Genomic DNA, 20,604 nt, shown 5'->3' on the forward strand with positions numbered 1-20,604 from the left:
CCCAAGGAAGGACACTCCACTCTTAAATTCAGTGGGTTTGGTGGACCTTTGGAGGACCGAGAACCCGGAGCAGAGGCAATACTCATTCATATCCAACGACATGAGGTTGCCATTTAAGCTTGATTACATCCTAGTCTCACAAAAATTAACAGGGCTGGTTCGTGCTACTAGCTAAATGTCCTGTGGAATAACAGACCACTCCCAGATAGTCACAATGTTTCAAGAGATTTGGGGTAGCAGCTTGACCTGTGGGATCTCACAGACTTGGGCAAAAAGGCAGTATTTGACGGAGGCCATGAAGCAGTACTTTAGCAATAAGGGATAAGTGAAACCTGCGGTGGTTCTGCGGGAGGCCTACAACGTGGTCATTTGGGCTTGGAGTCAAGATTGGCAAGATGGGAGGTGGGCTTTACTGCCTCGCCGACCTCTGGAATGGCAAGTAAAATTGCAAAGGCTCGGGAAGCCTACATAGCTCTGACAAGACAGGAAGCTAGTGCCCCATACCAGATTGAAACAGACTTAGAACCTTTTACGGAGTCACTCGTGCTCTTTTTGGCTCAGAGAAATATACAAAGAAGGGGCGTTTTCAATATTTATTAGTCTGTAGCGATTCTTATATAAACAAGCATTGGCATAGCCAATAGGTCTCACCTTTGGGACCTTATAAGTATTTAGTTATGCAGCACAATATCCTTGGTGCAACAACATCAACTGTTGCATAGCTAAACACTTATAAGGTCCCAAAGGCGAGACCTATTGGCTATGCCATCGTTAGCTGGTACTTCAATTCAAGTCGTGTAGGAGAGTTGAACCCAGAATACAGCTTTCAGAATGCAGTAGGGTACTTTGACACTGTATTCAGCGTGTGTGCAGGCAACATAGTATCAACATGTTGCTAATGGTGCACGCTTCAAAAGCATTCATATCAATGAATGGGTGAAAGGTTTATCATGTGTTATTCCTGTTTCAATAGTATTTCTATGTTATATTCATTTTTCTGAATGGAGTGTTAGTAGGTACAAGTTTTCCAACTAAATATTGACCTGCAGCTCTTACGTTGGCCCACATCATCCGTGACACCTGCAGTCAGTCCTGGTCTTAATCTGACCGCAGCTTACTTTGTGGTATACGTAGTTTTGCTTTTAACACCGAAAAGCATCGGCTGAAAAATCCAAGAGGCCATGTGCTGTTGTCTCAAAAGCCATAACGCTTAAGACGTCACGCATGAAACTGTGCGTTACACGTTCGAACTAGAAGCACTTATCGTCAACTATACTCCCGTCTTAACCAGTTTGGCAAGTAAACTATGCATGACAGCTTTATTCAGTGCAGGACTTTTTGTTTTAAATTTAGTTCTGCTTTTGCCATTCAAAGCATTAGTGTTAGTTTAAAATTTAAAAAGTTAATAGGAAGTTAAATGCAGAATGCGCCACGCAAAAGGGAGCATCATGGTATCTAGGAACTAGTGCTTAAACCTACGGTACCCCCGCGATGTACCTTCTTGAAACCTGTATTTTGCCACTTATTCTAAAATGGCTCCACCACCCGACTGAGACGCGCCTCTGCTCGCTCCCACAAGGTGGATACCGCCTCAAGCATGAGTATGTGCTTCCAAAAAGAGCAGAGCGGCAGCTAAAGAACTTCCTACGCAGCATATGCGCGCTGCGTAGGCGAGACCTAAAAAAATATGAGCTGCGATGATGAATAGACAAGAGGCAGACAAAAGTTATAATAAGTGTCAACACACTGAAAAAAACAAAATGTTCCACCATCTTGTTGAGACAGCTTACATTTGGAGACGTATAAAGTATTAGAACAACCTAGGTTACTCCTACAATGCCAACCCTGACCTACGTGTCCAGGGTGTGAATGTATGGTCTACCAAGAAACCCCCTTTTAGATGATCTAACTCCTTTACCTACTAGGTAAGAATTTAGGACTTCCGTTGTGGTCACAATATGGACACCCTTCACGGAGTTGTCAGTCAGCTGCTAGGCGAAGGCTTCAGCATGCAGGGAACCCTCCAAGTCAGCAGAGGTCTCTCCTCTAATTATGATAAGAAACAAAAGACTATATATAGTAAATTGTATCCTTCCCAAAGGCCAAGATTGTGATAAGGCGACTATTGTTTGTGTTCTACAGATAGCTGCGTCGCCATATGGATGTAATAACACATTTGTATCACGCAAGTGAGGCCTTGTGCCTAATGCCTAGGCAGTGTGATGGTGTTCTCACAAGTGTTACGTGTCAGTAATCTCGGTGCCTTTTAGATACTTGTCCAAGTGTCATGAATGCAAATGTGTGTCAAAAGTCGATGTGGCAGAGTGAAGGCAACTTTTGGAAAGGATCGTGTACACAAAAGAATGGCACTAATTCCTACCGGGCCTAACTCGGACAGGGCAGTGTAATAATCTGGTGACCAGTATTTTACAGACGATTTTAGAAACCCCTTCTGCCAGATCAGTTGGGTTAATCTAACCCCCACATCTTGGTCTTGGGTACCAGGAAGCAGTTCTGTGACAGTTCCAGCATGAAAGTGCTCCTTTCACTGAGCTTTAGCATGGAAGCGGTTTATGTAACCAAGTACTTTTCATATCACACTGTAAAGCTCAGAAAGAAATGAAAACAATGGCAGCCTGTTCAAAATATACGACTAGAACAATCTGTAGGCACCACACGGCGTCTATGTCAATCAAAGAACTTACCACACTTTACAGATGTCAATCTTAAATATTGAAGCTAAAATGGAGACTAAACATGTGCCATGCAACAGTTACTTGATTCGAAACTCCAATACTTTGTACATGAAGGGGCCTGCGGCTTACGATTGTGCACAATGTACTGGAGGAATCTGTGCCCTTTACATCGCCGAACTTAAGCGGCTACAAACTGACGTGAGTATGAATGATGCCACGCACAAGCAGCTATGAACTGGGGTGAGCTTGTGGGGTACACCACTGTTAACTCATTTCGATCGCAGCACAATGAGGATCATTGGGCGCCCACGAAATCAAAATAGAGTCTTACTCCAGTAACCTGATTTCTTGGGTGCAAGCAGAATCCTAGTTTTAATAGGGTTCTGTGGGAGCCTGGAGGGAGGAGCATCTGCACGGAGCCTTGGGGAGACCTTCTGTAGTACGCCACCAACTGCCAGCGGTTGCCACATTTTGTCCCAAGTCTACAAGGAGCACTCGCCTCATTGATTCCAGGTTTCAGAGCCCTCTCCTGTCTAAACAGAGCCGGGCCTCCTGGAGGCAGTGGAGAAACCCCTAACTAATGTTGGCAGTGTTAAAAAGAGAACCTTAACTCTGTGTGAATACATTGTGCTTTGCCACATACTGTGAAGCCTTAACCCCTACTTGGTTGTGAGGGTAGAGGGGTTAGAGAAAGTGGGATGGAGGAACATATTATGTGCCATCAGAAAGAAGAAATGAGTCGGAAGAGTTATACTCCTCCCCCATTCTTTTTTAAGTCCCCTGGTTCCAATAAAGTGGAAAAAATTGGAAAACAGTCTTTCACAATTCTTCCATTGTTTGTGGGTCCAATTCTGGTCTAAAGAGGAAGATTGCACTATTGCAACATTGGCTAGTAGCAGAGAGATTTGAAATCCTAACACATCTACCCGATCTGAGTGCTGATGAATCCAGGAGATTAACGCCTTAACCAAATCGGTTTTTCCGCTGCGGTGCGGGCGTTCTACAGAGTGGGCGGAGCTCCGCCGGCAGCACCCGCGAGGTAGGGCTCCAGTCGGCCAACGGGAGCACGGAAGGGGTTAAATAAGTACAAAATAAGTATTTCGTAATTTGATAATCATTTCCTTCCTAGGATCAGTACAATAATGGAGCATTGTTTTGGGAAGCACTCACAAAAGGAGTGATAAATAGTAAAGGAATTGGAGTCAGAGTTGCGTAATGGCAACCTCATGTTTGAAGCAACAAATGATGAACACATCAGGGAACAATTTTTGTTGAATTGCATAATTGAAAGGAAACGGGAGAAACTTTGGCTAAACGATGATCCTCCCTTGGGAGAAGTGTTGATTGCGGCAAAACAAGAAGAGCACATGTTGAGTTGTGTGAAAGAAATTAAGCAAGACACTAATAGTAAGGAAAATGTACAAATGATTGAGGATGAGGAGAAAAATGAGGTACAAGTAGTTAAGGGCCCTCCTATGACAAAGGGCAGGAGGCGTATCAATGCCTTCGAGGGGCAATGCTAATGATGTGGGAGGGTTGGCTAACAGTAGGGAATTCCCAGCAATGAAAGCTGTATGTAATAGGTATGGGAGGAAAGGACATTTTATGGCATGCAGTAGAAGTAGCTTTGGAAGCAAGTAACCTGATGTAATAAAGTGAGTTTCTGTTGTAGTACCCCCCCACGTTTTGCCTGATGCACTTTTTCCTTGGTCTGCCCTGGGTCCCTGCCAATCAGGTACCCAGGGCCTGTGTTCCTTCCCTAAAACTGTTAAAACTAAAACCCGATTGGCCTCTCTGGCCACCTGTCAGCCCCTAGTAAATGGTACCCTAGGTACCCAGGGCATGGTGACCAGAGAAGACCCCTAAGGGCTGCAGCACTTACGGTGCCACCCTTGGGGGCCCTGTACCCTGGCACCCACACCCTGCCTTTGCAGGCTGAGTGCCTAAGTACAGAACTAAACAAAGAGTAGACATTGGACACATCCCAGTGTGCCATGCCCACAAACCCACTGCCCTGGCATACATCAGTCACCCCACTAGCTGGGTGCCCTATGCCAGTGGTGTGGGCACAGGTGCGTGAGCCCTATGCCCCTACAGTACCCAGGGCCATTCCTGGGCACTGTAAGTGTAGTGATGTCATTAAGAGTATATGGTACTGGGAGGTCGACATTACGAACTCCACAACACCATAATGGCTACACTGAAGACTGACAAGTTTTGTATCAAACTTCTCAGCACATTAAATCCAAACTGATGCCAGTGTGGGATTTAATGAAAAATGCACCACAGAGGGCATCTTAGAGATGCCCCCTGAAACCTAACCTACAATCCATGTCTGGGCTGAGAGGCTGCCTTGGCTGCCTCACAGCAGACATGTTGCTGGATCCCTTGGTGGAGAGCCCTCCGCCCTCATGGGCCTGCAACAATGCACATCCTGGGTGAGGTGCTAGGTCTCCTCCCCCAGGATGGGCAGGGGGAAGCTTCAAAGGCCTACCGCCTCTGTGAGCTTCTCCAGACCATTTGCTGTACCCAGCAACTGGCCCCCACCAGTCCTGACCCCCACTCTGGCAAAAAGACTGGCGGGAAAAGCTATGTCAGAAAGGGGGGTGTGCCAGCCTGTGCCAACCGAACCCCTCAGATGAGGGAGACGAGGTGAAGCACGACCCCGGGCTCCGGTCATCTTGAGGATGGGGAGCCCTGCCCAATCACAGCTAGGCTACTGCCCCCTCCCACAGGAGAGGAGCAGGCTAGGGGGTGAACCCACCCCAGGACAGGGACCCATTAGTCCCTGTGCTTGCCCTACCTGTAACGCCCCTAAATGTAGTATTTAGGGGCACCCTGAACCTTTTTCCACAGATCCAGATTCTGAAACAGGAAAGAAGAACAAGGAACACAAAGACCTGCCGTGCAGCTGCTAAAAAGAGGAAGACACCTACTGACTTGGCCCCAGCCCTACCGGCCTGTCGACCCTCGAACCTACTCGACCCCGGCATCTTCAGTGGTCAGCAACCTCAAAAACCCCAGAGGACCGGACTGCCTTGTGACTCCAACTACCTGGGTCTCCCACGAGCAGTGGTACTGCTCAAAGCAAGTAACAAGCCCTGGCATCAGCCTGGAACCGCGAACCCTGCACACTCTGCACCCGCCAAGCCTGGCCTGTGCTGGAGTGAATGAAGACCCTGAGGACGTCCCCCCGGTGATTCTGACCTGGAATTCAGTGCCCAAGGACCCTCTTCGCCGACTCAGACAACGCCTGCAGCCTCAGGACAAAAGACGCCTCCGCCCGTGACCAGCAGGGGGTACGATTTCCAGACCTCAAAAGACACCCCTGCACCCGGCGCCCCATGTGCCCAACTCCTGGGTGTCTACCTATCCTCCAAGACCCCAACTTACCCCTCTAAGTGTTGGTCGCTCCAGAAGAACCACCGACCCGAGCCTGCAGCCTTTGTTCCCTTTTCAAGATCCTCATTGGATAACATTGAGCGCCCGACTGCTCAAAAGCACTCTACACCCCGCCGCCCGAGTGCCCCTGGGAGTGCAACCTTTGTCCTATCCTACTTCCCCATTTGCCCTGAGCAAGTGACCAGAAGCCCAGCTCCCACAGCCGCGTGTCTGCTAGCCAGTAGCCACCAACAGAAGGCCCCCTGCCACTCATTGGATAACATTGGGCCTACTACCTCTGCACCCGGCTGCCCCTGTGCCGCTGAGGGTGTACCAACTGTACCTACCTGACCATGGGGGACCCCTGAGTCTATGCCCGGAACCTTAACTTCACCAGTGGAGTACTCACCTGAAAACCGATGACTCACTTTCCTGCCATAGGATAACATTGACTGGTTTGACTCAAAATTTCTTCTAAGTGGGAAGTTTTGAAACTTTAAAATATTCATCTAAAATCAGCCGAATATCGAAATCCTAAGTACTCACCTGTAATCAGGAGAGAAGCCAGTGCTGTATCTTTTAGCCCAGTACTGAACCGCAAATGTAATCACAACCGTGGTTACTAGTAATCTAAATTTTGTCCATAGGAAACCACTGACTGTTTTTCTATGAAATTTCTTCGAAGTGTCTACTTTTGAAAAGTACAAAAATTCCTTAAAAATCATACCAACTACTAAAACGTAATTACTTACCTGTCTCAGGTAGAGACCCCAGTGCTGAACCTAGGAGTCCTGTACTGGATTACAAAAGTAACGAGAAACTACTTTACCTGTGCTTTGAATTTCCTTCCATTGGATAACATTGCTGGTTTTTCACTGAAACGTTTGTCAACTTTTAAAATACCTTTATATTCTTTAAAAATCATTGCAATAACTAAAACGTTTTACTAAACTGTTTTCAGCTTAGACCCAAGGATTGCATCTAGGATCCAGTCCTGAAGTTACAAAAGTAATCTATAAAGTAATCAGCTGCATTTATGTAGAAAAACCCATTGAGCTCAATGTTACATTTTGTTTAGAATTGTGTTGCCTACTACAACCATTGCATCTATTGTGTTCACAAAGTTTATTGCCTCTTTGCAAAGTAATTACATGAGAGTACTCATATCGAGAAAAGTATATTTTGATACCTGTTGGTTCTAAAAATAAAACCACTATATCTTTGGATATAAAAACAAAAGCTCGCACACCAACCTGGTTGGTGTCATGCTTCATCATTGGGGTCCAACCAGGCAGCCGAATGCCGCCTGGTTGTGCTTCAACGCCTGACTACAGCGGAGCGGGTGTGGTGCAGTAGTGTGATGGGGATGAAGGTGAGTAATAAAATACACCTCTGGGGATCCTTGCCCAATGTTTTATTCGTGGCGGCCCAGGGTGTGAGATAAAAGTATGTGATGCAACTACAAGTAGAAAAATTATGACTACTTAGTTGGCTTAAGTGTTGGCGGTCTACATGTTTCAGTCCCAGGAAAAAGTATGCGGGACTTTCGTCAGGACCAGGTAGTGAGTGGCAAAAAGTAGTGCCACGTATGGTTAATATCCTACACACGCGCTAAGGTGTGTGGAAAAGGGTAAAAACGCAGTTGTTCAACTTACATATACTGCTGGAAAGCGAGAAAAATCTTCGCTAGGGGTTCTAGTCCAGAAAATCAGGGCGCGGGGAGAGGTTCTCCCGGGTATTATTTGGTTGTGTGGAGTCCTCTGCAGCAAACCTAGTCTGGTGCCCGCAGCGTCCCGGCTGGACCTCTCCCCGCGCCCCGATTTTCACGAGTCAAATATAGTCTATCTCCATATGATGAAGGATTTGAGGTCTGAAACATTTGTTTAAACTACCGGGTCTCACAACTAATTGTAATAAATGACTGGATATTTGGTGGACCTTTCCAACCTGTCATAAGACTAGCGAGGGACTCCATGCAGATCTGGACACTGGAGTCAGTCTTGTATGGCTCTCTGGTTCCTAGTGGGCTCACCTACCAGTCTAAGATACCACTGTCTTGTTGGTACAAAGCCCTGAGACTCCAACGGATTTTAGAAGATCACCTGGAAGACATGCCAATGGCCGGGATCAACATCATATCTTATACTGATGGTACCCAGCTCATACTCTCCCTGAGAGACAAGACGACAAACACCCAGAACAATTTCTCCACCTGCGTAACCGAAGTCACCAAATGGATGAAAAGCAACTACCTCAAGCTCAACACAGACTAGACAGAAGCAGTGATTTTCTGCAAAGACATCTCACTCTGGGACTCGGTTTGGTGGCCTGTCTAACTCGGACATACCCTTCTCCCAGCAAGCCATGCGGAGAACTTCAGAATAGTAATCAACAACCAACTCACCATGACCAGCAAAGTGAACGCAGTCTCAGACTCCTTCTTCCACACACTTGAGATGCTAAAAAAAAGATCTTCAAATGGCTCTACATCAACACTCGTAGAACCATCACCCAAGCCCTCAACACAAGCAAGCTGGCCTACAGTAGCACACGCTATGCTAAAATCAATGCTCCACTGATCAGAAGACTTCAAACCATAGAAAACTCTGTGGCACGGATCACCATCAACCACCCATCCATCCATCCATACTCCCATCACGCCACACCTCAAAGAGATCCACTGGCTCCCAATCCACAAACAAAAACTATTCAAACACCTCACGCAGGCATACAAAGATTTACACAACACAAGTCCCACATGCCTCAAAAACCTCGGAAACTTTACAGACATCCACTCAGCTGTCCTAACACACACAACCTCTACATAGAACCACATTCAGTGGTTGCAACATCTTCTAACTTGCTCCTAAAGACTAGAATAACCTGCCCCAGCACGTCAGAGCCTCCTCCTCAGTTCTTAAATTCTACAAGAAACTGAAGCCCTGACTCTTCATGTAGCGCCAACCCTCGCTCAGCCCATACAGCATTAGCACCAAGATACCCTCCAGAAAAGAACATCACACCACCACAACTTAACACCTTATCACAACAATGCAACATGACACAAGATACCATTCTTGGACTACTTTCAGGTGAAGTCTGGTGTGAGGGACCGAAGGTATTCCTAATGGAGTCCTTTCTTTGTTTCTCATTTAGTGTCACTCTTGCTGGATGGTTTGTACTTTCCATCTAGCTATTGGTCCCTTTCCTGACTCTGCAACCCTTGTTTGTTGGTATAAAGGAAATGAAAAATTAGCTGCCTTTCCTGAAGTGTCTGGTTTCTTCCAGGTAAAGCTCTTCTGCCATCTTGCATATTTAGGGTCTTTTTCTACCTGTGGTATGGTTTGTTCGACTATTCTCATGTGAGTTCTGCTGGGAAGAATTAGAGGTACGCAAGAGGCCATCATGGCCAAAGGTTTCAACACAGTTCTCACTGTCAAGACTGTCCATTCTGGTAAAGGTGAGTTATATCAGTGACAAAATCCTCTTTGTATCTGGAGTGCTTTGGCATCCTTCAAATTTAGAGTATTTCCCCAATTGGGAATGGTTTCCTTATATTTAGGGAGAAAAAATCTTGGGAGCATTTGCTCTTTTAACATCAGATCAGTGAATTTGCCTTTACAAGCCAGTCGAGGTAGAGGCACACATGTATCCCCTTTCCTTCCAGCCAGTTTGCTGCCATTACAACAAAATATTTTGTAAACATGCTTGGTACCGACTTTAGTCCAAATGGGAGGAGCCTGAATTGGTGATGTACATTCTCTGTAACAAACCTAAGGTATGTCCTGTGCCTGCTGTTCATCAGGGTGTGCAGGAGGCGTCCTCAGATCTATGACCATCAAGTGGTTATCTTGAACTTTTGGGTCTTGATTAACAGATTATAAAAATCTGAGGACCAGGATAGGCTTCGAAGTCAAATCTTGTTTCGGATTCAGGAAGTATACAGAGAATGGTCTTCTTCCTTTGGTACCTTCTCTCACTTTACCCTCAGACAGTAGATTGACGACTGCGCCAACACCCTCGCCAACACCCTCGCCCCGCTGAAGAAACCCTCCAACAACCTCGCCAGCAAGAGAGGCACCTGGTTCACAGACAAGCTTCAGACCTACAAACACGCATGCCGGAAACTGGAGAAGATATGGCTCCACGAACGCACACCGGACAACCACGCAGCTGACAAGAACGCCACCCGCAGACATCACCATCTCATCAGATTAGCCAAGAGATCCTCCTTCAAAGAACGCCTGGATAAATACGCACGCAACAGCAAAGAGCTCTTCAGCATTGTAGAGGAACTCTCCAACCCCAGCACCAACGCCAACGACATACCGCCCTTACAAGAACTGTGCGACTCACTAGCTATCTTCTTCCACCGCAAGATGGCAGACATCCATGACCGCTTCAACACCACGACCGCCCCGACTACGCCAGACCCCTCCTCCCCTGTGAACACCACCAGCGCCAACGGCCTGACCTCCTGGTCCAACGTCAACATCAACGAGACGCGCAAGGTCATGAACTCAAACTCAGGATCTCCGATAAGACCCGTGACCACACCATGTATTCAACAAAGCAATCGCACCCCAACTACGGAAGGTCATCAACATCTCCTTCGAAACAGCGACATTCCCGGAAAGCTGGAAGCACGCCGAAATCAATGCCCTCCTCAAGAAGCCCAAGGCGGACCCCAAGGACCTCAAGAACTTCCGGTCTATCTCCCTGCTCCCGTTCCTGGCGAAGGTCATCAAGATAATCGTCAACATGCAACTGGCCCGCCACCTGGAAGACAACAACATCTTGGACCCGTCCCAGTCCGGGTTCAGATGAAACCACAGCACCAAGACAGCCCTCATCGCCGCCACTGACGACATCAGGTGCCAAGTAGACAACGGCGAAACATCAGCCCTCATCCTCCTGGACCTGTCAGCCGCCTTCGACACGGTCTGCCATCGCACTCTAAAGACACGCCTCCTAGAAGCCAGAATCCGAGAGAAGGCCCTTGACTGGACCACGTCCTTCCTCTCCGGCAGAACCTAGAGCGTCCGCATACCGCCCTTCCGATCGAAGCCACCGACATCATCTGTGGCGTCCCCCAGGGCACATCCCTCAGCCTGACGCTGTTCAACGTCTACATGGCCCCCCCTCGCAGAAGTGGCCCGCCAACACAACCTCAACATCATCTCCTACACCGACGACACCCAGCTCATCCTCTCCCTCACCAAAGACCCGGACCCGCACACCGCCAAAACCAACCTCCATGAGGGAATGAAGGCCGTCGTCGACTGGATGAGGAACAGCCGTCTGAAGCAAAACTCGGACAAGATGGAGGTACTCATCCTCGGACACACCCCCTCAACCTGGGATGACTCATGGTGGCCGACCACACTGGGAAAAGCACCAACACCCACCCACCATGCACGCAACCTAGGATTCATCCTCGACTCCTCCCTCTGCATGTCTAAACAGGTCAACGCCGTCTCCTCCTCCTGCTAAAACACCCACTGCATGCTCCGCAGGATCTACAAGTGGATCCCGACCGAAACAAGAAGAACTGTGACACAGGCCCTCGTCAGAAGCAGACTGGACTACGGCAACGCACTCTATGCAGGAATCCCAGCCAAACACCTACGACTACTACAACACATCCAAAACGCCTCCGCCCGACTGATAGTCAACGTCCCCCGTCGCAGCCACATCACCCCCCACCTGAGAGCCCTACACTGGCTCCCTATTGACAAGAGGATCACCTTCAGGCTCCTCACCCACGCACACAAAGCACTCCACAACGCTGGACCAGCCTACCTGAACAGCAGACTCCGCTTCTACATCCCCACCCGCCAGCTCCGCTACGCCAGCCATTCCCTCGCCGCTGTCCCCCGCATCCAACGAACAACCTCTGGCGGCAGATCCTTCTCCTACCTCGCCGCTAGGACCTGGAACACCCTCCCTACCCACCTACGGCAGACCCAAGACCTACTCGCCTTCAGAAGACTCCTCAAGACCTGGCTCTTCGTGCAGTAGCGGCACCACCCCTCCCCTCAGCGCCTTGAGACCCTCAAGGGTAAGTAGCGCGCTTTACAAGTACTCTGATTGATTGATTGGTTACCATGCTTTTCCTATCTAAACTGGACTATGAGAAAACACTATTTACTGGCATCCAGAAAAGACTCCTTCATAAACTTCAGACGTACAGAATGTATCTGCTTGACTTTTGTAGGACATTTCAAAATATCAGTCTGCATCTCAGGCCTTGATTACGCTACTCTGGCTTCCAATAGCAAAGAATAGAATTTAAGGCTCTCTGCAAAAATTTCAAAATAAAGCAGAATATTGTCCAGGCTATCTTCAGGATAAATGTATTTGGTATATTCAATCTAGAAAAATTTGATCTTTGGAAGCTAAGTGTTTGGTGCCGCCAAAGAACAGAACGAGTATAGGGGGCGGGGGGGGGGGGGGGGCAAAGGTTTCCTGCTCCCCAATATGGAACTCTCTACCGATGGACCTAAAGAAATGTTTAGACAACTGTCCTTCAGAAAATCTTTCAAGACCTGGCTCTTTAGTCATTAGAGTAAAATCTGTGGATCCAATCGATGTCAGTAGCAGCACCAAGACACCCTCGGACATTCGAGTGCGATATAAAATTTTAAATCAAAGCAAATCTGGTCTAGCAAGCTTGGAAACATGCGCAATACAGTTTCTTCCTTAGTAAGGGCAGCACAGTTTCTAGTAAGAAACATGAGTTAGTTTGTTCCTCTTCAGGGGAACTCCATAAGTATCTGCTGCCATGTTAATGACAAAATGATGGCCTTAAGGGTAACAAATCTAGGGCTTCTTCGTGTTAGTCTGCCCAGATCTTGCCATCCCCTTTCTGTTGACCCCATGCTATGCAAGGGGTTCCTTCATACCTTTTCTTCTCCTCCGAATTACAGCCCTTTCCTTGGGATTCAGGTGTTGTAGAAGGTTAGTATTCTGCTCTAACCTCTAATCTCTTACTCTCCTATGCCCTTGCTAGGATCCTGAAGCTCAAGATAATCACATTTTTTATTTCTTTTGAAGCAGTAACGTCATTTTAGCTTTGAGATGACTTTTTTTCCCTCAACTATGACTGTCCATTGTTCGGCTTGGATCATCAGGGGGAGTCTTTAATTTCGGTATAGGAGTTTCCTTTCACTTCCATTCAAATCCTTCCTTCCTACAGTCCTGAACCCCTTCTTAGTCGAGTCAGAATCTCAAGGTTTGACCTAAACAGTGATCAGACCAAGTGGTTTCCTGCATTTCAAATACCCTTCGACTAGAGTGTTTAATCCCAAAGGGTAATTTTGAGGACTTTGTAACAGAGGTTTTCGGCTTAGCCATACTGCAACACAGAGGAACTACAGGTGTATGCTTTAGTTATTCTGGGTCTTGCAATGGCTTTTTCAGGGCCTTCTCCCTTTCGAGATCAAAGACACTTTTTGTTGCCTGACTATTCCCTCTGAGTCACTTTTGTTTTTGGGGTGTTTGTTGCTATGTTGTACGGAGTCCTTGAGAGATGGGTACTTGGCCTTCAACTTGACAATGCCCACTTCTGTTTCTCCCTCAATTTAAGAGTCCTGGGAAGAAAGCCCTTGCATCCCTTGGACTTATGGTCCTTTGGGAAGACAAAAATTGCAAATTGTGTATTTGTCCTTTGAGCAAGTTTGTGGAGGCACTTTGGCCAAAATCTAGAAAACAGGTTATTTTCCTTTGGTAACACTCTTTCTGGTAGATACTCCAGTCCCAGGTCCAGCTCTCCCTGTGCTGCTGAATCGCTCTTGCTCCCATTTTCTCCTTGCTTTTTCCATTTTTTTGAGTGCCTTCTCCTTGCTTTTCATTTGCTCTCACTGTTTTCTCCTAGTGTTCCCCTCCTTTTTCTGTGTGCCTTCTCCTAGCTTTACCCTAGTTCTCACTGCTTGCTCCTTGCTCCCCCCCCCCCCCGATTTTTGTGTGCCTTCTCCTTGCTTTTCCTTCATTTTCACTGTCTTCTCCTTGACTTTTCTCCCCTTTTTTGTTTTCTGCACATTTTCTTTGCGTTTCCCTTGTTCTCATTGCTTGCTCCTTGTTTTTCTACCTTCTTTTGTGTGCCTTCCTCTTGCTTCTTCTTCATTTTCACGTCTTCCTTGCCTTTTCCTCCTTCTGTGTACCTTCTCTCTGCTTCCCCTGTCTGTTACCTCGCCTTGATTTTCCATCATTTTTCACTGCTTTCTCCTGCTCTTTCCTCTGTTTTTTGTGTGCCTTCTCCTTGCTTTCCCTCATTTTTACTGCTTTCGCCTTGCTTCCCCCCCATTTCTTGTTCATCCTTCCCACGCAACTATAGACCACCACCTCACTTCCGGAATTCCGAAAGGCCCTGAATACCTGGCTGTTCGAATGAGCCTTTGGGACCTGCAAGTGCCTGGATTCCCTATCGGGTAATTAGCCGTGCTTGTGAAATCTTGATAGATACTTGCATCTAACCACAGATTCAACATCTTTTGACTATTCCCCAGGCGTAAGTCAAACTAAGGAAACATTCCAAGCAGCACCCAGGCACATTGGTGGCTAGCGCTATGCAGCACCACCCCAAAGCAGTTCCACGTCCGGAAATTAAACAGGGAGCTCAATCTGGGCTCCTCTCGCACACGCCAACATCAATTGCTTCGAGGCGGTTTGTCTGTCCATCCGACCCCCCCCTCCCCTACCTGGACACAAAGCCCAATAGCGAGTTGGATTGGAGTACAGATCTCTATGCTTGGGACCTTTTAAGATGAAAAAGAGCACAGCTCACAGAGCGGAGAGAATGGGTGGGTCAGTGAGAAATCTGAATTCAGATGGAGTATCTACCAGAAAGAGCATTACTCAAGAAAAGTAACTTGATAGATACTTCATATCGCAGATTGCTCACCATTTGAATAGATAACAAAGCAGTATCTCCCTGGTGGTGGGTCCCACAAAGAGCTGATCGCCCATACAATGTTCCCTGGTACAAGTGATGTAAAAACTAGGGGTAGGCAATAAACCTTTGCTCGTCCCGCAGAGTTTGCAGAGTCTTGCTCACTCCGGGCTCCGCTTGCAGTGCAGAGTTTTGGCAAAACTCTGAACTGCCGCGTGGGTGAGTTTTTTTTCTCGTGTGCGGGTCACCAACGTTAAGTTGGCTAGTGAGAAAATAAAGCGCTAGACCACATCACAGGGAGATTTCTCAATGTGGGTGTTTGCGGCAGGTCATTACTGCTCGCATTGACAAAGCTGCCGCTCAAGTAGAAAATCTACTCGAGCAGCAGAAAGAAGCAGCGCCCTCTTGCATGGTGCAGTTTGTGCTGATTTTAGTGCGGGAGAAGCTCCCAGCATTAAACAACAGCATGGGCAGCACGACATACTAACACTCTTCCGCTAGCGGAACTCTACAGAACCTCCGTTTTTAGGTAACTCCGGAAGCTCCGCCCAGGCTTAGTAAAAACTAATAGCCCTTTTAGAATCCAGACGATGGAGAATCTCGTCCTCATTAGAGGGTGAGGTGGAGCAGAGAACACCTGTAAGGTGATGTTTTACCCAAAGTGAAAGGAGTCGCCACTTTCAGAAGGAAGAAAGCTCTAGTTCTCAGAAGCAGCTTGTTTGGGAAGAAAGTAGTGTATGGTGTTTTGATGGAAAGGGCTAACAGCTCCCTCAGCCCAGTTGTACCGATGTTATGGTAATGAGGAACTCTTTCTTGAGGATGAGTAGTCACAGTAGGGGGCTTTGCAGCAGTTCAAAAGGCGTACACGTCAGGAAGTTGAGGACAAAGTTGAGATTTCCTGAGGCATGATAAAGGAAGAGGGTGAAAACTAACGCTGCAAACCCTTCAAAAAAGTAAACACTATAGGTGATCTAAACAAAGGTGGCTGATTGGCAACAACAAAAAGGCCTCACAAACTGACAGGCACCCTTTAACTGTACCTAAAGCAAGTCCTTGCAAGGCTAGGGACAACACTAAAACGGTACTTCAAATAACCAGGCTTGAAGTGGGTTAATCTGCTGAGTACCACACCCCACTGCTGCCAAGATGACATCTACCACCTCACAAGGGAGAATGAAGGCAGTCTGTTGTCACCACACAATCTCCAAGCATAGGTGAAGATTGCACTGTCCCAGTAGAAGGCCCTTACCCCGTTACTGCCGAAGAGAATGAAGGCAGTCTGTTGTCACCGCACAATCTCCAAGCATGGGTGAAGATTGCGCTGTCCCAGTAGCAGGCCCTTACCCCGTTACTGCCGTAGAAGATCCTCCTGAGGTGGCAGCCTGATCCGATGACAGCTACTTATGCCCAGAAATTCAGGATAACAAACTCTCCATGCCTAATCAGGTGCCACAGAGAAAGGGAGAGACGCTTTTGAAATGCACAAATGTGGGACATGGTTTTGTGTCAAGACTGCTATTTAGACAGCAGCACAGTAGTGTATCACAAAAAAAATCTAAACAAAAAGCACCAGTTACTACTTGTGTAATGATACATCTGTAAGAGACATTAGTTAGTGATAGTTTCCTACTGGATCTAGAATTTTTTTGCGTAGCAGTACCCATGCGTGTCGGTAGGCGTCGTCCGCGGCTCCGCATCCGTCGTCGGCGTCGTAGGTGCCGTGATGACGTTGTCTGAGTACTTAGACGCCGCCTCCGCGTGCTGACGTCAGTTCTTATACACAGCTTTTCTGCGCCAGAAACGCAGAGCCATGATAAAAACCAACACTGGTGCCATGAAACTAGGGCCCTGAAGGGGATGACCTTAACCCTAGATATCGGTTCGCAGAACGGGAAGGATAGGTGGGTCGGTAAGGAATCTATCACTAAGTAATGTCTCTTACAAATATATTGCTACACAAGTAGTAACTTGTGCATCTGAAAAAGACACGTTAGTGATCGATTCCTTACCTTAGAATAGATACCCCAGTAATACCAACCCCAGTGGTGGGTCTGCGAACCAATAATCACACTAGAAAGGCCTGGAGGACGGAACGGCCAAAAAAGCCATCCCTCCGGACTTGGCTGTCCAGGCAGTAGTGTCTTGCGAATGTGTGCAGCGAAGCCCACGTAGCTGCCTGACAAATGTCTGCAAGGGAACTTCCCGGCCCAGGGCAGTAGTAGTTGCCGTGGCCCGAGTGGAATGGACCCTCAGCCCAACAGGGGGTTCCTTTTTAGCTAAGGAGTAGCATGCCTGGATACACAACACGATCCAACGAGGGATGGTCCGCTTGTGCACCGCCCTTCCCTTCTTAGCGCCCGCATAACCAACACAGAGTTAGTCATCCACCCGAAACTGGCGTGTGCGATCCAAGTAGAAAGAGAGCGCACGTTTTGGGTCCAGACGGTGGAGCCTCTCTTCCTCTTTCGAGGGATGCGGAGGCGGAAAGAAGGTGGGCAAGGTTGGACTGCCCGATGTGGAAGGCTGAGACTTCCTTGGGCAGTAAAGAGGGTCTTGTCCGCAACACAACCTTGTCCGGATGGACAGAAAGGAATGGAGGTTTGGAAGAAAGAGCCTGAGCTCACTCACTCTCCTGGCAGAGGTGATGGCAACCAGGAAAGCAGTCTTCAGAGTAAGAAGGCGGAGAGGACAGTTATGAAGTGGCTCAAAGGGAGCGCACATCTGGTAAGTCAGTACAAGGATCAAGTCCCATTGGGGCATCACAAATGGAACAGAAGGGAACATGTGTGTGATGCCCTTCAAAAACCTATTTACAATGGAGGACTTGAACAAAGATGGTCGATCAGGTAGCCTTAAGAAGGCGGAAAGGGCAGAAAGGTAGCCCTTGAGAGTGCCCAAAGCAGAGCCCTGCTGGGCAAGAGAAAGAAGGAAGAGGAGAACCTCGGAAAGGGGGGCAGAGAGTCGATCCATAGCCTTTGCTGTGCACCATGCCACAAATTTGTTCCACCTGCAGGCATATACCGATGTCGTGGAGGGACGCCTGGCTGCCAGAATGACATTACAGACTTCAGGAGGCAAGTCAAATGGCCTCAACTGTCGCCGCTCAATCTCCAAGCTTGTAGGTGGAGACTGGACAGGTTCGGGTGGAGGACCGTCCCCTGTTGCTGCGACAGAAGGTCCTACTGAAGAGGCAGACGAATCGGGCGATCGACAGACATGCTGAGTAGCTTTGGATACCAATATCTTCGTGCCCAGTCCGGAGCCACAAGGTTAACCTGGTCCCGGTCGCGCCTGATCTTCACCACTCTGGGCAGAAGTGGTATAGGCGGAAAGGCGTACAAAAGACCGCAACTCCACTCTCGACGAAAAGAGTCTCCGAGCGAGTGCCGCCTTGGAAATTCCAACGCGCAGAACTGATGACATTGTGCGTTCTCTTCGGTGGCGAATAGATCTAACCAAGGCTCTCCCCACTGCAGAAAGAGACCTTGCGCCACGTCAGAGTTCAGACGCCATTCGTGATCCATCATGCACCGGCGGCTGAGTTTGTCCGCCCTGGCGTTCAGATAACCTGCCAGGTGTTGAACCACCAGGGTCACGCCCTGATGTTCCAGCCACTGCCAGAGGCGCAGCGCCTCCTGGCAGAGGGTCCACGACCCCACCCTGCCCTGTTTGTTGCAGTACCACATGGCGGTGGTGTTGTCCGTGAACACTTGCTCTACACTCCCCCGGACAGAGGGGAGGAATGCCTTCAGTGCTAGACGAATAGCCCGCAGCTCCAAAAGGTTGATATGGAGCCGGGACTCCGCCGGAGACCAGAGACCTCTGATCTCCGCCTCTCCCATGTGGCCTCCCCAGCCCTGGAGGGACGCGTCCGTCACAACTACGTGCTCCGATTGGGGTAAGGAGAGGGATCTGCTGCTGACCCAATCGCGGTCTGTGAGCCACCACTGCAACTGTCTTGCAGCGCCCTCCGAGTTCAAGACCTGGTCGGACAAGTTGCCCTGATGCTAAGCCCACTGAAACTTCAGGTCCTACTGCAGAGCCCGCATCCGCCACCTGGCGTGATGCGCCAGAAGGATGCAGCAGGCCATCAGCCCCAGAAGCCGCAGCGTCAACCTGACCGAGACCCGGGATAAAGGCTGAAAGATTGGAATGAGAGCCTGAATATCCCGAACCCGCTGTTCGGGAGAATAAACCCGAAACTGCGCTGAGTCCAGAACCGCTCCGATGAAGAGGAGCTTCTGAGAGGGACACAGGTGTGACTTCAGCACATTGATGGAGAACCCCAGAAGGTGCAGGAGGTCGGCCGTAGTCTGGAGGTTGCTGACGACTGTCTGGGGCGAGCCCGCCTTCAACAACCAGTCGTCGAGGTAGGGGAAGACTGAAACCCCTAACCTGCGCAGATGAGCTGCGACCACCGCCATCACCTTCGTGAACACCCGTGGGGCACTGGTAAGGCCGAAGGGGAGCACGGTAAACTGAAAGTGCTTGTGGCCTACCGTGAACCGTAGGTAACACCGGTGGGCCGGCAGGACGGGGATGTGAAAATAAGCGTCCTGCAAGTCCAGCGCTACCATCCAGTCTACAGGGTCTAGGGCAGCTAAGACCTGAGCCAACGTCTGCATCTTGAACTTCTCCTTCCGGAGGAAGCCGTTGACGTTCCATAGGTCCAAGATAGGGCGTAGGCCCCCTTTGCCCTTCTTGGGTACCAGAAAGTAGTGGGAGTAACAACCATCCCCTACTTCTGGCCCAGGAACGTGCTCGATGGCCCCCTTGGCCAAGAGGGCCGTAACTTCCTCCTGCAGAAGTGTCAAGTGATCCCCGACACGCGGTGGCATGGCTGGAGGGGACGCCTCGAAGGGGAGGGAGTAGCCCCTTCTGACGATTTGCAGCACCCACCTGTCCGATGTGACAGTGCACCAGTGGTGGTGGTGATGGCGAACCCTGCCCCCCACCGGCGTCACATGGGCCTGAAAACACGGACTAGGAGGGTTTTGAGGCGGATGATGCAGGGGTAGGTGTGGACTGGCCTCGCCGTGGATCCCGGCCTCGCCGTGGACCCCGACCACGTCCGCCACCGTGTTGGATGGTAGTCTGCAGTGTGTGGCTGACGGCACGTGTAGGGGCGCCCCTTCCTTGGCCACGAAAGGAGCGAAAGGCATCCGTTTGCTGGCGCAGGGCCGAGAGGCCCAAGGACTTGGCCGTAGCACTGGAGTCCTTAAAGCACTCACGCGCATGGTCTGCCATGTCGCCAAAGAGGCGACGGCATGGAACGGCATGTCCATAAGTGTGTTTTGGACATCAGCTGAGAAATTGGCGGACCTCAACCAGGCGTGACGACGAATCGCCACCGTCGTTGCCATCGCTCTGCCCAGAGAGCCGGTAGTGTCCAGCCCACACCGGATGGAATACTGTGCTGCATCCCGGGCCTCCACCAGGGCTAGGCCGAGTTTAGCCCGTACCTCCAACGGGCATTCTCGCAGCACAACCGTGACCGTGTCCCACAGAGAGTGGGTGTAGCGGCCCAAGAGGCATGCGGTATTAACTGACCGCAATCCCAAACTTAGGGAGGAGAAGATCTTCTTCCCGTAATTCTCGTACCTCTTTGATTCCCGGTCGGGGGGAGCCGATGGGAAT

At 49.2% G+C, this 20,604-nt stretch overlaps 1 protein-coding gene across 4 annotated transcripts in view; it reads right to left on the reverse strand.

Moving 5' to 3' along the window:
- LOC147668257 (prolyl 4-hydroxylase subunit alpha-1-like) overlaps positions 1-20,604 on the reverse strand; it is a 415,422-nt gene that overhangs the window by 122,772 nt on the left and 272,046 nt on the right. The gene's annotated exons all lie outside the window — the stretch shown is intronic.

The sequence above is a fragment of the Lissotriton vulgaris genome, unplaced genomic scaffold (assembly GCF_964263255.1).
Source record: "Lissotriton vulgaris unplaced genomic scaffold, aLisVul1.2 SCAFFOLD_1939, whole genome shotgun sequence".
NCBI lineage: Eukaryota > Metazoa > Chordata > Amphibia > Caudata > Salamandridae > Lissotriton > Lissotriton vulgaris.